The 15,511-nt window shown below is 38.3% G+C and overlaps 1 protein-coding gene across 2 annotated transcripts in view; it reads left to right on the plus strand.

Moving 5' to 3' along the window:
* MALRD1 (MAM and LDL receptor class A domain containing 1) overlaps positions 1-15,511 on the plus strand; it is a 2,469,603-nt gene that overhangs the window by 1,681,856 nt on the left and 772,236 nt on the right. The window lies entirely within an intron of this gene.

A 15,511-nucleotide genomic window follows, 5' to 3' on the forward strand; every position in this document is an offset into this window, starting at 1 on the left:
TAACAATAAGGTAGTTTAAGACTTTGGAACTACTTTTAATTCCAAAGTCGAATTTACATACAACTTTAATTTAAAAGCAGCCAGCAAGGCAGGCCTGCCCTTAAAATGACACTGGGCAACTCAGAAGTGCACCTATGGGTGCACTACCTATGCTGGGGTCCCTAAACCTACATGCCTTACCATATACTAGAGACTTATAGGTAGGTTGACTTAGCCAATTATAATTAGCCTAATTTGCATACTAATTTTACACAGAGCACAGGCCCTGGGACTGGTTAGCAATACCCAGGGCACCATCAGAGTCAGGAAAACACAGCAAAAAGTGGAAAACGGGGGCAAAAAATTAGGGAGCCTCTGCAATCAGCCATGTTCTCTCACAAGTGACTACATGGATGAGTTAGTGGATGTGTCGGTGACTGTGTGGGTGAATAAATGGGTGTATCACTGACAGTATGAGTAAGTAATTGGGTGTGAGGGTGGGTGCATGAGTACATTATTGGGTGTTTTAATTGCTATATTGGTTAATGAATGGGTGCATAAATGGCTGTATGGGTGAGTGTCTAGGTGCTTGAGTTACTGTATGGATGAGGGAGTACATACATGAGTTACTGTGTGTGTGGGTGTCTGGGTGCATGAGTGAGTGTTTGAGTGAGTAACTGTGTGCGTGAGTGCCTGTATGAGTGAGTGAGTGACTGCATGACTAGCTGTATCTGCGAGTGAATGGGTGCAGCAGTGGCTGTGTGGGCAAGTGAATAGGTGGATTTGTGACTGCATGGGTGGATTTGTGATTGCATGAGTGAGTGGGTATGTCTGTTACTATATGGGTGAGTGGATGGGTGCCTGAGTGGCTGTATGAGTGGGTTTATGGGTGAGAGAATGAATGCATGAATAGCTGTATGGATGAGTGGTTTTATAGATAAGTGAGTGAGTGCATAAGAGGGTTTATGGGTGCATAATAATTTGTATTACTTTATGTATAACTGTATATTTGGGTGCAAGACTGTATATATATATATATATATATATATATATATATATATATATATATATATATTTGTCCATGTGTTTGTTTGTGAATGTTTATGTTTCCTTGAGTTAGGGATAGACATCTGTATGTCCAGGTGTGTTTGAATTCATCTGCTTCTGTGCGTTAGAATGAGTAAATATTTGTAAAACGTTTATGTATGGATTATCTATTAATGAAGCAAGGTTTAATTACTTACCTGCTTTAATGTAGGAAAAATTTCCTATCTTCTGTATTTAAAGAGAAACAACACACAAAAAATTGAACTTTGATATAATTATTATATCAAATAGAAGTTGTTAATTTGTAATGTAAAACATATTAATAACAAAACACAATCAAAGTATGTCTCTTTCATGTCAATTATATATATTACTTAGACATATCATGTTCCCTTGTCCACTGTTCTCAATTTCTTTACTTTTTCACTAGAAAATAAGTGTGTATAGCTGCTCATCATTGAACAGTGGGTGGAAAAAATAGTCATATGGACTGTAAAAAAAGTCTCATTAGCATGTTATTTAAAATTAACATCACTATTCATCACAGTCATAACTTCACAGTATTTCAGTACAAATAAGTGTTACTGTGAATTGCACTCACTGTGATTTGTTACAAAATGTACTTGAGCTACAATTACTACATTAAAGAAAAGTACATATGTTAAAAGCATGTTGATTATTATTATACCTGGCACAAAACTATGAACATAGGTAATCCACCATTTAAATTTTGTATTTTCTTCTGTAGTCATGAGTCCTAATAGGCTGAATATTGTCTTAAAGTGTTATTACTCATTTACACTGAAGACTGTGCAGGTGTTTTTTCCTAGAAATAGTATGAACATTATCATCTACAGTCAGTTTTTGGATATCCTTTGGTTGACGTCAGCTTTGCTAAGCCAAATGATGTCTTAAGTAGTGAAGATGAACGTACAGAGAGGGCTGTATACCTGTTTTTTGGTGGAAAGTAGATGAATACATTTATGCGCATCAAACTTTTGACATGTTTTTCAAGGCATCACCCTTCTTAGGCCGAATGATGTCTTAAATAGTAATGCACATATAAAGAAGAATGTATACAACCTTTTTACACTTATCATCCTTAGAACTTTGGTTGAAGAAACAATAATTAAGAATAAGAAAGTTTGAAATGTAGTTTTTGTTTCAATTGCAGACTGCTATCATTGCATTTTGTCCATCCAGTTTGTATCTTTAAATATACAGTATAATGCCCAGATGTAATATTAAGGCCTTTATGGAAGATGATAGCCACAGTACAGCATGTTCTCCCAGAAATAGATATTTGTCCTGCTTTAAGGTGTTGTAATCTCAGTGTCCAGTTTTAATCCACCTGCTCGACATCATTAAAACATTGCTATATTGTATTTAAAACGTCAATGTAGAGAACACTATTGGTTACAAATTGGGCAGGTCATATTTTGGTGACACTTTTTTATTAGTTTATCAAAAGACACACTTTTGCAATCTGGCAGAGTTAAGTAGAGAAATGTCTCAGATTGGATTTCAGTGCTAGGCGAGAAAGAACAGTCTTCTCACTCATTATTCCATGTATAACTGAGTCCAAATATATAATCAGTATTTACACCTTTTACTTCTAAAATTCCTAAGATCACCATAATACATTCCTGAGCATCTTGTTGAACATCTAGAGTAAACATTACAGATCCACTATATTTGTCTACTAGTTCTTGAATTCCTGAAGCAGATTTATTACACTTTTGTTACAAGATAAGCGCTGAAGGCAATTAAATAATGTTGTGCACAAAGTGTTCTGTGGTTTTTCCTGGATTGTGTTTACAACATGTGGCAGATGGAAGAGAACATTGAGAACTACATTAGCATAGTAGTTTACACCATTAGTGTTATCCAACTGGTAACCTACAATATCTCCATCCTTTTCCAGTTTTCTTTTTTTCACACTTTCTTCTTTCGCTTTGCTTTCTGTCTTTTCTTCAATTTACTTTGATTGTTCTGTTAGTTTCCGCTTAGGACATAATGCCCATTTCTCATAAACAGGATGCTGTCCTAAATGAGGAGCATATTTACTTCTTAATCTGATATACTCTCTGACACAATTTGCATCTGTGCTAAGCTTCCTCTCATCAAAATCAACCAGAAACAAACAAGATAATGCTAGTACTCTTAACAATGATACATGCGACATTCGTTCTGTAAAAACTGAACTTCCAATAGTAATAAATGTAGCATCAATACCTAGACTTTGAGATTTGTGGATAATTACGCAAGACAGACTGGAAACTGTTTTCATCCAACATAAAACTCTTTCACAGGCAAAACGCGTGCAACACATTGTCCAATTTGCTTAATGTCATTAACCTGATCAAACTCTATAGCTAAGGATTCAACCTCATCATGGTTAGGAAAATTAATGAAATCAACAACTTTACCCATGGCACCATTTACCAATCCTTCTTCAATAGTTAAATTACGTCTTAAAATTACTCTATAGTATTTGCAGAGATTAAACACTTCTCAAGTCCAGCAGCCCTGGATACATATTTCTCCAAGGCATTCAATGTATCATATAATTTTTCACTGAGTAGCACAGTTACTTCTTGGTGTTCCATTTTGTCAGTAGCAGTAATCTCTAAAATGTCTTCATTCTCCAGTTTTAGTAAATCTTCAATACATTCAGCACACTCTTGAAGATTAGGCATTAAAGAAACTATGGGTTGTACATTAGCTCTGCTGCCACCTTGTTACAGGAAAACAGTCTCTTAATTAGTCAACTTTTCAACATCAGTTTTCCCTCCTCTGTCAGAATTCCTACTCTAATGTCCTTTAGAATGTTTTCATACTCCATGTCAGAGGCTTGACGCATGTTTCCCACAAGTTCCTTGTATTGAAAATATTAACAAATGTTTACATTTCCAATACTTCCCAATAAGTTTTTACTATTTTCATGTGAAAGTGTTTTGAAAACAGGCTGTCCTTTTACAGGAGTAAATTGTAGTAGGTCTCCTAAAACAATCAAATGCTTTCCTCCAAACAAGACGTCAAATTCAGTTTTTAATATCTATTGCATTCTTAGGTGAACAAAAGCAAGCATTAGATTCAAAACCATGCTTACCTCATGAATAATCAAAAGCTTCATTTTCTTCAAAACTCTTGCTACCTCATGACAAGCTCCACCAGATAACATCTGGTATTCCAGTTTGTCATGGTTAACCAGTAGCACTAGTAGTCGATGTAAATTAATTCATTTTATATCGTGTCCAGTAGGTGCTGTTAGTACACACGATAAGTTTGAATCTGTAGCCTTTTGTAGGTAACTAGAGATAACTTTAATTAAAAGGCTTTTTCCGTTACCACCTTGACCACTAATATATAATAGTATTGGTTTGAATGACGATCAATTGCATTCTTTTGTTTCATGATGAAATCCATGTTCTATTTTGCCTCTTACTTCAATATAAACATTGTTTTTCTGTTGTTGTTCAACTAACTGTTCCAGATCTACAGATTCCTGTCTAGCTTGGTCTATTGCAGTTTCCACTTTATTCATAGTCTTTGCAGCTTCATTTTCAATAATAGTTTGGGCAAGAGGATCCTGACTTAAAGCTGCTGAACTTTAGCTTCTTTGATAACTATTGTTAGCTCGCTCAGCAGCTATCATTTCTTCCTGTTGTTTCTCATCATTTAACATTTGTAAATAATTTTTAATGATGAGGTGAATGATATCTTTGACAGCATTGAAAGAATCTTTGTAGCAGTCATAATCTCCAAGGAATTCCAGTGCAGTGCGCCAAGGCTTGAATAGTTGAAGAAGAGCTAAATAGAAAAATTATCTTTTCTCAGGAGTTTGGCAGCTACATTTTTGAGGGTTAAATACATTTTGTTTTTCATGTCTCACTAAAGATCCGTCACATCCATGCTCAGCATATTTTCCTTCTTCTATGTTGTCACTTATATTGCTTCTACATCTGCAGTTTTCAAGAATTTCATGAAGGCACTTGTCGTCTAGATAGTGACTTCTTCTTGGGTATTATGTATCTAGCTTAGCCTGATAATGCCTTTTGATTTTGAGAACAAACGTGCCAAACTCAATCTGTCACAGGCTTCATAGGACCCCATTTACCTATGGGAAAGCATTTTGAAGCTGAAATATTACAGTTTCTTGCTAAGTATCTTCTCTGCAAAAATCTCCCACATCTCTTTTATCTCTGTTTTTTTTATTTTACAATATACAATGTGACATACCGAGCCACAGCAATGAGTTGTCTGCAACAAACTGTATGTTCATATTAGCATTCTACATTTTTTAAATCAAGGGATTGTGGTCATTTGGTAAATTCTGTGCCAGTGTATGTCTGGCTGAAGAGAAGTACCTGTTTACTCTTCCTTGTGTAAATATTTTCTTTGGACTTGTATGTACGACGACAGTACTTTCTAAGTTTGGAAATGCCAAACTTGTTCTTTGAGACCTTTTTCACCAGTGTCTTTTGGTATGGTACATGTGACATACTGTTCTATAAAAGACAGCACAGACTCATCACTGTCTGCTCCAAACTTGGGTGCATCTTTTATCCATAGTAGCATGTGAATATGTAATATGTAATAAGAGGAGGGTTACTTTTGCTGCAGATAAACGCAAGTGGGTCAGTGAGTGGGTGCATGAGTGTATGAGTGGGTCAGGAAGTGGGTGCATGAGGATCTAAGAGGGTATGTCAGTGTCTGACAGGTCTGAGATTGGGTATGAGTCTCTGAGCGGGACTTTAAATCTATGATTGGGTCTTTGACTGGGAGCATGGTTGTCTTAGTAGGTCTGTGTGTGAGTCTGTGATTGGGTGCACGAGTGTCTAAGTGGGTCTGTGAGTGCATAATTCTCTAATTAGTTCTGTGAGTGTGTGCATGAGTCTATCAGTGGGTGTGTGAGTGGGTGTGTGAGTGCATGAGTAGGTCTCTGAGTGGTCAGTGAGTGGGTGCATGAGTGTCTGGGTCCGAAAGTGGCTGCGTCAGTGTCGGAGTGGGTCTGTGAGTGGGTGCACAAGTGCTGAGTAGGTCTGTGAGTGAGCGCATAATTCTCTAATTAGGTCTGTGAGTGTGTGCATTAGTCTATCAGTGGGTCTGTGAGTGGGTGTGTAAGTGTATGAGTGGGTCTGTGAGTGGAAGCATGAGGGTTTGAGTCGGCGTGTGAGTGAGTACATCAGTATGTGAGTGGGTCTGTAAGTGGGTACATCAGTGTATGAGTGTGTACATGAGTGGGTGTCTGAGTGTATTTATAGGTCACTGAGAGGGTGAGTGACAGTCTGAATGTATGTATGTGGTGCACATTAATGTGTGGGGGAGTGTGTGAATGTATATCTTTTTCCTCTCTTGGCTTGCAGCTTCACACGGTGGGCCATACTGAGAGCTGTGATGTAGTCGTGACTCCATTATAGTGGCCAAAAAAGGGATTTAATCTCATTTAAACTAACAAGGGTTCCCTCAGACAACCTTTAATAGCCCCCACGGGGTCAGAGTACCTCTACTCCTAACCCTTGTATTATTCTCCGTATCTATTTCCATCCCCCGGGACCGTCCCCTGGTTCATAAAATGGTGGCCGCAACATTCTGAACAGGTTGTGGCCAACCAATCACAGTATTTCTTGTGGAGTGAGGGTTTGAAACGCTCCACTTAGGAGCCACAATGGATCTGCGCCCCGATATATATACAAATATGGATTTTCTATAATTTCTTAGAAACTTCTGAATGGATTTACACCAAACAACAAAAAGGGCTCTTTCTGGAGCAGAGACCAAGACATACCTTTCTGCCAATTTTCGTTCAATTCCTTCCAGTGTAATAAACTATGCACACATCTTCAGAAATTTCAAATGGTTCATATAAAATCAGTACTGATGTCAGATAGCACAAAATACACGAAAACACCATACATATGTCTTATTAACATAGTCCAGAAACTTGTGTCAATAGTATGTAACTAATAATGATTGGTCTCCACCTGTTGTATATCCTAATCACCATAGTTATAGCATGAAATCACACGGTGGCTTTGAAATTTCAAAACGTAATATTATTTTGGATATCACGCTGTTTGATTATATGCTATACATTAAATGTGATTTACAGCCTATATAAGCCCTGAGGAAGTCGTGGGGTGACACTCCCTAGATGAAACACGTGTTGGCTTTGGCTGGAGTGATTCACACATGAAGTGAAGGAATAAAGAAGATTTGAAGGACTCTTATAGGAACCGTATTTTATATGAACCATTTGAAATTTCTGAAGATGTGTGCATAGTTTATTATATTTGTAGCTAACAATCAATGATTGATTTATTTACAAGGTTTATTAGGGGAGGCACCTTCTATGTGCACCATCTGGTGATATTGAGATCTTATTTATACACTTGTACTACGCATCTAGTAGGTGAGCGCCATTTCTCCACGATACCACCCCTTTTTTTTGTTATATCAATTCCGTCCAGTGGTTTGGGCACTATTGCTGTTAAAAATCACAATAGGAATTAACATGGGAAAAGCTCCTTTTTGACCCCCCCTTTTTCTTTGCCCCCACTTGACAGATAACCCCAAAGCTTACAAGACAGCAGATGATGGAACTATTACATTTTTTGGAACATTTTGTGAAGATTCGTCAAGCTGCATCATAAACCTACTCAGACCCTCATGCACTGACTCGCAGGCCAATTCAGACACTGGCACACCCACTCACAGCCCCATTCAGACACTCATGCACCCACTCACAGAACCAATCAGACCCTCATGCACCCACTTTCACACCCAAATACACAACTTCACACCCAGAGACACCCTCTCACACGAAGAGACACAGACTGTTTGGCTGTGCATGGTGGGGAGTTGGGTGGTTATGGGGGTTGGCTGCAGGTCAGGTCTTGTGGCCAACCCCCACTGCACACAGCCAAAGGCCTTGCAGGGTAGTGGTTGGATTATCCTATAGTAATGAAAATTACTATATGTTAAAAGAAATAGGAAACATAATTGAAAAACAATAGAAATTCACTGAAAATACAAAGGTTATATCAAGGGTCACAGTTTCATCGTATAACATCTTAGAAATTTGCGAGTTATAGTTAGAGCTCTCTCAACTAACTGTAACACGTGCCCTAAGGTAACTATAACCTTGCCAAGCACGGCTGATTACTCACAACAAATTATAGCACTGATGACATCTTTGATAACATCATTGATAATATCAATGTAATATTTTGCAGTAAGATTTTTGACGGAAAGACTGCGCATGGTGAGGGCATGAGCTATAGTTACCTTAGGGCACTAGTTATAGTTTCTTGAGATAACTAACTATAACAGGTACATTTCTATGGTTTTGTATGTTTAAAATCTGAGCCTAACTATAACATCCCTATAACATTTGTTTTTTTCAGTGAACTTCTATGTTTTTTTTTAACCCCTGGTACCTCCCCCTCCAAGGTTTACAAGTACTTAAAAAAAAATCACAGTCAAAATCACAGCATATCTATGAATTTCACTGTCATTTTCTTTTTAAAAAATGTTTTAAAGCAGTATCCGGACTGTCTCGGGATACCAAATGAAGGGGTGTGGGGCCGTGATGTGTCTAGAGTATGTGTACATTTATTGTGTCTGAAGCAACAGTTGTCAATGAATAAGTGAGGTTCAGAAGAAACATGCATTGTGGCATGTTTACACTTTACTCGGTATGATAGAGATGCCCAGTTTGTGGAGTTGGAGATGGTCTTATCCTCCAGAACTATGAGGTCATATGTCCCTAGATACAAGATTCTATTCTGCATTTCACAATACAGTGAATAAGAAAGGAACAATTCACAAAGGAAGTTTGAGATCTGAAATTAGTAACCCAGGACGGTTTATTAAAATGTAAATGCAATACAGAAAAATAAAAGAATATAAATGCAGCAGCAGTCGCATTGAATCATTCAAAGTATTTAGAAATCAATTGCTATAAAGGCTATCAATTACAGGAATAATACAATAATGACCAAAATCGGAACAATAGACTCAAATGTGCATCAATTCATTAGAAATTTGAACAGCATCCCTAGTAAAAACCAAACTCTCTCTTGCTTACCCCATATTCGAGGGTTTATATAGCCAATTTCATCATAGAAAATGGTGAAAATGTGAAAGTCATCATGGTGTAAGCATACGTTTTCATCAAGTCACAATATGGAATTTAAAAATGCCATAGAAACCCACTATCTTAGCACTAACCCACTCTGTGCCTGAATTAGATTTCGGCGGAGAGGTTACTCTGTCACAATGGTGACAGCCCGTCCACCAAAATATAAATCCTGTTATAGCCTATGGGATTTATATTTCAGTAGATGGGCTATCCCTCACCGCTGTGAAGGAGTAACCCATCCGCAGAAATCTAAATCAGAAAAAACTAATTGATGAATGCAATACAGTGCGCTAGCAGGAAGACCCTAGGAAAGGAGCAAAAGATAATTTTTCAAGAACATGTCATGCCACCCAGACCTGCGGACAAGCATTAATGTCTGAAATACTTTTGGTCATCTCTTTTGATAGGTTTAATACTTGAAGAGGCAAAAAATAAAAGGTATACACTTACTGGGCAGGTTAATCTCCAATGTAATTGAATGTCCACCTATTCTGCAAAAGTAATATTTTAGGCGTTTACCCTGTTGCAAAATGATTGGTACAATGATGGATGTTGTTTTCTCAGAGCATTGCCAAAATATGATTCATAGAGCTGTGAATACTGCATACCTGCCTTTTCTAAGAATTGCAAATAACATCCGTTGATGTTACCCACTTTCTGCTACTCAGCTACCTCAGAATGATAGAAGGCTGAGTTTGCCTTGCTGAGATGCCAACTCATGGCCTCTTCTTGATCCCCTCTGCGGACCTTGGAAGACTTTTGTGTGCAAGCATTGGTGTAGCCAAAGCTGAGTTTGGGAGTGCTGGTCCCTCTGCTCTGCTAGATTCCAAATGGCCTGGGTAACAGCTGATAGCAAATAAAGGGAGGGAAGGTTTACTTTTGCAGTTTTTAAACAGTTATCAGAGCGATCTACAAATAATTATCTTTTGTTTCTGGACTCAAACTTTAGTGGACTGGTGGTGTAGCTCCTTCAAACCACATCAGTTTAAATGAATCTGTTAAATAGGTCCAAACCTTACAGGTATCAAGGCTAATGCTCAATGAGCTGTTGCAGCTAAGTGAGCCCATGTCATGTGTGACATATTCAGCTAGGCCAGGATTTTAAACAACTTTTGTTTTCTGGGACTTGTAGTTATGTAGCATTTTGATCATTGAAGTAAAAATACAAATGTGTGTCTTTAATTGTAGTTTTTACTGTATCAAAAATGAAACACACACAATTCTTTGCTGGCTCAGCTAATACTACCAATGTGGATTCCTGGCTTGGCCCTGATCTTCCAATTATTTCTCAAGCTTGCTAAGATACATACAGCAGTCACATGATTTGTTATGCAGAATTGTGCACATTGTGCCACCCACCAAAGTAGCTCACTAAAGCATGTCTCTAAGTCTATTCCACCTTTAGTGCAGTTTTAAACTGCCATTTTGACCTGGAAGAATTAAAGTTTCGCAAGGCCTAAACTTTCCTTTTTATAATTATAAGTCACTCCTAAGGTAGGCCCTGAAGGCTAAGATGGCAAAATACTTTGTCCCTATTTAGCTCTGCATGGATAGCGCTGTGCTGATCCTATGCTTAAAAACATTGCTAGATAAACAGACATTTGAGGTGAGCAAATCTAGAGTGTTGCTGGGGTTGCAAAGTGCTCCTTACTGGAGCTGCTCTTCAGATCTATCTATCTATCTATCTATCTATCTATCTATCTATCTATCTATCTATCTATCTATCTATCTATCTATCTATCTATCTATCTATATATATATATATATATATATGCATGTATTGGTATATATATATATATATATATATATATTTAGATATAGATATATAGATATCTATATCTATATATACATGTTGTTCGCCTAACAGTCGATGGTGCCATCATGGCGTGACAGCCACCACACCTAATTAATCTAAAAATAGCGTTCTTGATAAAGAATGCAACGGCATTCTGAGCTCTTGTGCGCCACCATTCATTCACAGTGAACAAGGTCTGCGTTCCTGTGTGTATATATATATATATATATATATATATACATATATATATATATATATATATATACATATATATATTTGTGTGTGTGCATGTTACCTAGTTGTAGTTAGTACTTAGTTTCCCTAGACAGAGTGTTTTTTGTTTTTACAATAACTTTGGTGCCATTTGATCAATCTTCCTAGAATTTTCAAAACTAGTACGCAGCTCACTTCAGCTGCTCTGTGGACAGTTTTGGGGTGATTCATCAAGCGGAGCTGAGAAAAAGGAGGTCCCAATAAGCATTTTCCCCATGCTATTTCCAGTAGGGATTTTAGGCATAACTATAGCCCAAGCTGCTGAAATGAATTACACCTAATTTGACAGATCAAATCAATCAGAATTTGTAAAGTGCGGCTAATCACCCATAGGTTATCACCTTGCTGACAGACAGCTAGATATTGGTCCAGAAAGAGTGTTTTTTGTAATTTGTTGCAAATCTGTCCAGTAGCTATGGATGTATTAAAGGAAAAAGAAATATAGATATTTAAAGATGTGGCTCCAGCTCTGTGGATATACGCAGCAGCAGCAATGCCGTGATTGACTGGCCGCAACCTCAAAGGGCTTGGTCCTCGGGCTTCAACATAAAGGTAAAAAGAAATTGAAGGGGTCAGGGTGGAATTACCCTGACCCCATGGGTGTGATAGTGGGGTTGCAGAGGGACCCCTTGTGGGTAAGAAATTGACCTAATATGTTTTTTTTGCCAAGTGCACAGATCCGTGGATCAACATCTGTGCTCAGCGCGCCCCCTTGTGTGTCTTTTCCAGAAAATCAATATCTTGCAGAATTTGACACAGAGAGAACAGACGTAAAAACTAACATGTTGGACACTTACTATCCAAAAAGGAGTGTACACCTTGAAAAGGTTTATATTTATAAAATACTGCAAAACGTTACATGTAGAAATAATTTTACAGAAAATGCAGTCTAATTAACTACAGAAAACCAAGTTGCCAGACCTCTGGAAAAAGAGAGTTTTTCTATTTGGCACTTTTGTGGCTTTTCAAACTTCAGTGTTTTGAATCAAAATTACTAGGAGAGTTTGACTGCTATGAATAAGTTTTCAATACTGTAAAGGATATCATTGAGTGTTCATTGTTTCCAAACTATTTGAAAATATAGAATGATGAAATTGAACAAGAAGAAACAATTTCTGCTGAGGTAGCTAGGGAGAGTTCACAAAGAAGCCAAAGTTCAGGTACTCAAAGTTTAGATCTACTTGGACAGCCAGTAATTGGAAGTGAAGATGCTGTTGCAATGAATGAAGTGGAGAATGCAATTGAACAAGCAAGACAGAAAACAATGAATTTCGCAGATTTAGTTGGGCAACTAAATGATGAGCAAATGGAAATATATATGGAGGTGAAGGTCACAGCTAAGCAAGGATTGCTTCATGAAAGGAACAGCGCGCATCTTCAACATTTAAGCCTATACTGTTGCTTGTCAGTGGCCAAGCTGATACTTGTTAAAGTTCCTTAATACAAGTTCTCACTACGTAAGAATACAGACTGTGATTTGTCATGTGTAATTACAGCACCCACTAGATTAGCTGCAGACAATTGCAAAGGTACTCATTTTTGTCAACTTTTGATGCTGCCAGTGGAACATTACACACTGAAATACCTAAAGTTATTTGGTGAACCTTGCCATGAAGTGTCAAAAGTATTAAAGAAGTTCAAACATATAATTATCAATGAGGTGAGTATGGTCCCAAACTTAATGCTCACCTTTGTATACTTGAGAATACAACAGATTCTGAGAATGGATTACGATGTACTATTTGGAGGAAAACATTTGATTGCTTTTGGAGATATACTGCAATTTACACCTGTGAAATGATAGCCTGTGTTCAAAACACTACTCCATGATTAAACCTAGGAATTTTTGGGAAGCATTGGAAATGTGAATACGTAGCTAAATTTCAAATACAGAGAATTACTTAGAAACATTTGACAAGTTTCAGACATTGAATATGGAAATGTGTTGAGAGATATTAAAGTAGGTATTCTTTCAAAGGGGGGATCGTGTGTGCTAGAAAGTTTTCTTCCTAAAAAAAAATTTCCAATGACAAACACGGCATCAGCACTAACATGTACTTTTATGCAAGAAGAAAAAACTATTGTATGCCTAATTCCTACTTTGGAGGAGTGCTCATCTTTTAACAAGGAATGTCTGGTTTTGGAGAAATAAGAATTTTTGCAACTGAAGGACAGATGGACAAAATGGAACACCAGGGTTTCACACTATTGCTAAATGAAACGTTTCAAGCAATACTGGATTCACTGGAAAAAACTGTCTTACGAACTGCAGGATTAAGGAAATGTTTAAGTGTTTGTAAAAACTATAGAGTGATTTTCCGTCAAAATTTAAAGGTTGAAGAAAATTTGGTCAATGGTCCTATGGGTAAAGTTGTTGATTTCATTTGTTTTCTTAATCTGAACAAGGTGGAATACCTAGTGGTAAAATTTGATCCGATTGACAGGCCAAAGCAGATTGGAAGGTGTTTTTCATGTTTTTTGCTTGTGAAAGATTTAAATGTTTGATGGAAACAGTTTTCAGTTTCTCTGTCATAAGCTGTTACTATTCATAAATCTCAAGAATTAAGTGTACAGTAGATGCAGGATTTATTATTGGTAATGCAGTGTTTAAGGAAGTTATTTCATAGGTAGCTTAGTCTCCAGTTAGGGCATTGCATGGTTTGTATCCTGTTGCATTTGATGACAGCAGGGTAAATGCAGATTTAAGTTGTGTAAAAGAATACAATTGATTACAAAGTCATTATGCTTCTCATTTTGGACAGTATCCAGTTTAGGAAAAATGCTCCATCTGTCCCTATCAAAAACTTTAAAAGCATTTTAGTGATGTTGCAAAGAAGGAAATGAAAGAGAAGAATGTGGTTGTTTAGAAACAAAAAATAGAAAATGAGGTAAATATTGTGGTTACCAGTTGCTAAACCCCTCTGGTGTCAACTGCTATGCTAATGCTGTGCTAAACATATTGTTTGCATTACCTCAAGTTGTACATGCAATTGAACAGAAGCAACAGAAGGCATTATGGGGGTCATTCTGACCCTGGCGGTCATGGACCGCCAGGGCCAACGACCGCGGAAGCACCGCCAACAGGCTGGCGGTGCTTCTGGGGCCATTCTGACCGCGGCGGTACAGCCGCGGTCAGAAAAGGGAAACCGGCGGTTTTCCGCTGGTTTCCCGCGGCCCCAGGGAATCCTCCACGGCGGCGCTGCAAGCAGCGCTGCCATGGGGATTCCGACCCCCTTCCCGCCATCCTGTTTCTGGCGGTTTTCACCCCAGAAACAGGATGGCGGGAACGGGTGTCGTGGGGCCCCTGGGCCCCCTGCAGTGCCCATGCCACTGGCATGGGCACTGCAGGGGCCCCCTAATAGGGCCCCACATTGATTTTCAGTGTCTGCTTGACAGACACTGAAAATCGCGACAGGTGCAACTGCACCCGTCGCACACCAGCAACTCCGCCGGCTCCATTCGGAGCCGGCATCCTCGTTGCTGGTGCTTTCCCGCTGGGCAGACGGGCAGCCTTTTGGCAGTCGCCCGCCAGCCCAGAGGGAAAGCCAGAATGACCGCTGCGGTCTTTTGACCGCGGTGCTGTCTTCTGGCGGCGGAACTTTATGACCCCCTATGTTCTGTACTGTGTGTTTTGTGCAACGCCTGCATAGCGATAGAACTAAAACACATTGTGCATCACACATTTGATACTTTGTAGATATATCTAGTTGATCTGTACAGTTTACTCAAATCACTCAAGAAGTTGCACAGGGGTTTTTAATGCTAATGTTTGTTGTCTTAGAAGAAGAGGAAATACCTATTGACCAGTATTTGGACTTAGTTACTCATGGAACAATGAATGTGAAGATCGCTCAGACATGTCAAGTACAGAAATAGATTTGGAGTGTTATATTTCTTTAACATTACAAGATTACAAAAGTATGACCTTCGTCAGATTGCTGAAAAAAGCTACCCAAAGCAATGTATGCCCAAATAGTTGAACAGATCTTGTGTCAACTTTAAGTGTAGGAAGAAGTGGCAAGTATATTATTTTAATGTTGCAACAATGCAGAGAAGATGGCAGTAAATTAGAAACTGAGATTACAAACTTCAAAGCAGGACTAATATATATTTCTTGAAAAACATATAGGCCCTCATTACAACCCTGGCGGTAAATGCCACCTACTGATGTGCTGAGGCTGCCAACATACCATGACCGCGGCGGTATACCGCTACGGGTATTATGACCCACACAGAGAAATCCGCCACTATACAGACACCCTCACATGTCT

This window comes from Pleurodeles waltl, chromosome 10 (assembly GCF_031143425.1).
Source record: "Pleurodeles waltl isolate 20211129_DDA chromosome 10, aPleWal1.hap1.20221129, whole genome shotgun sequence".
NCBI lineage: Eukaryota > Metazoa > Chordata > Amphibia > Caudata > Salamandridae > Pleurodeles > Pleurodeles waltl.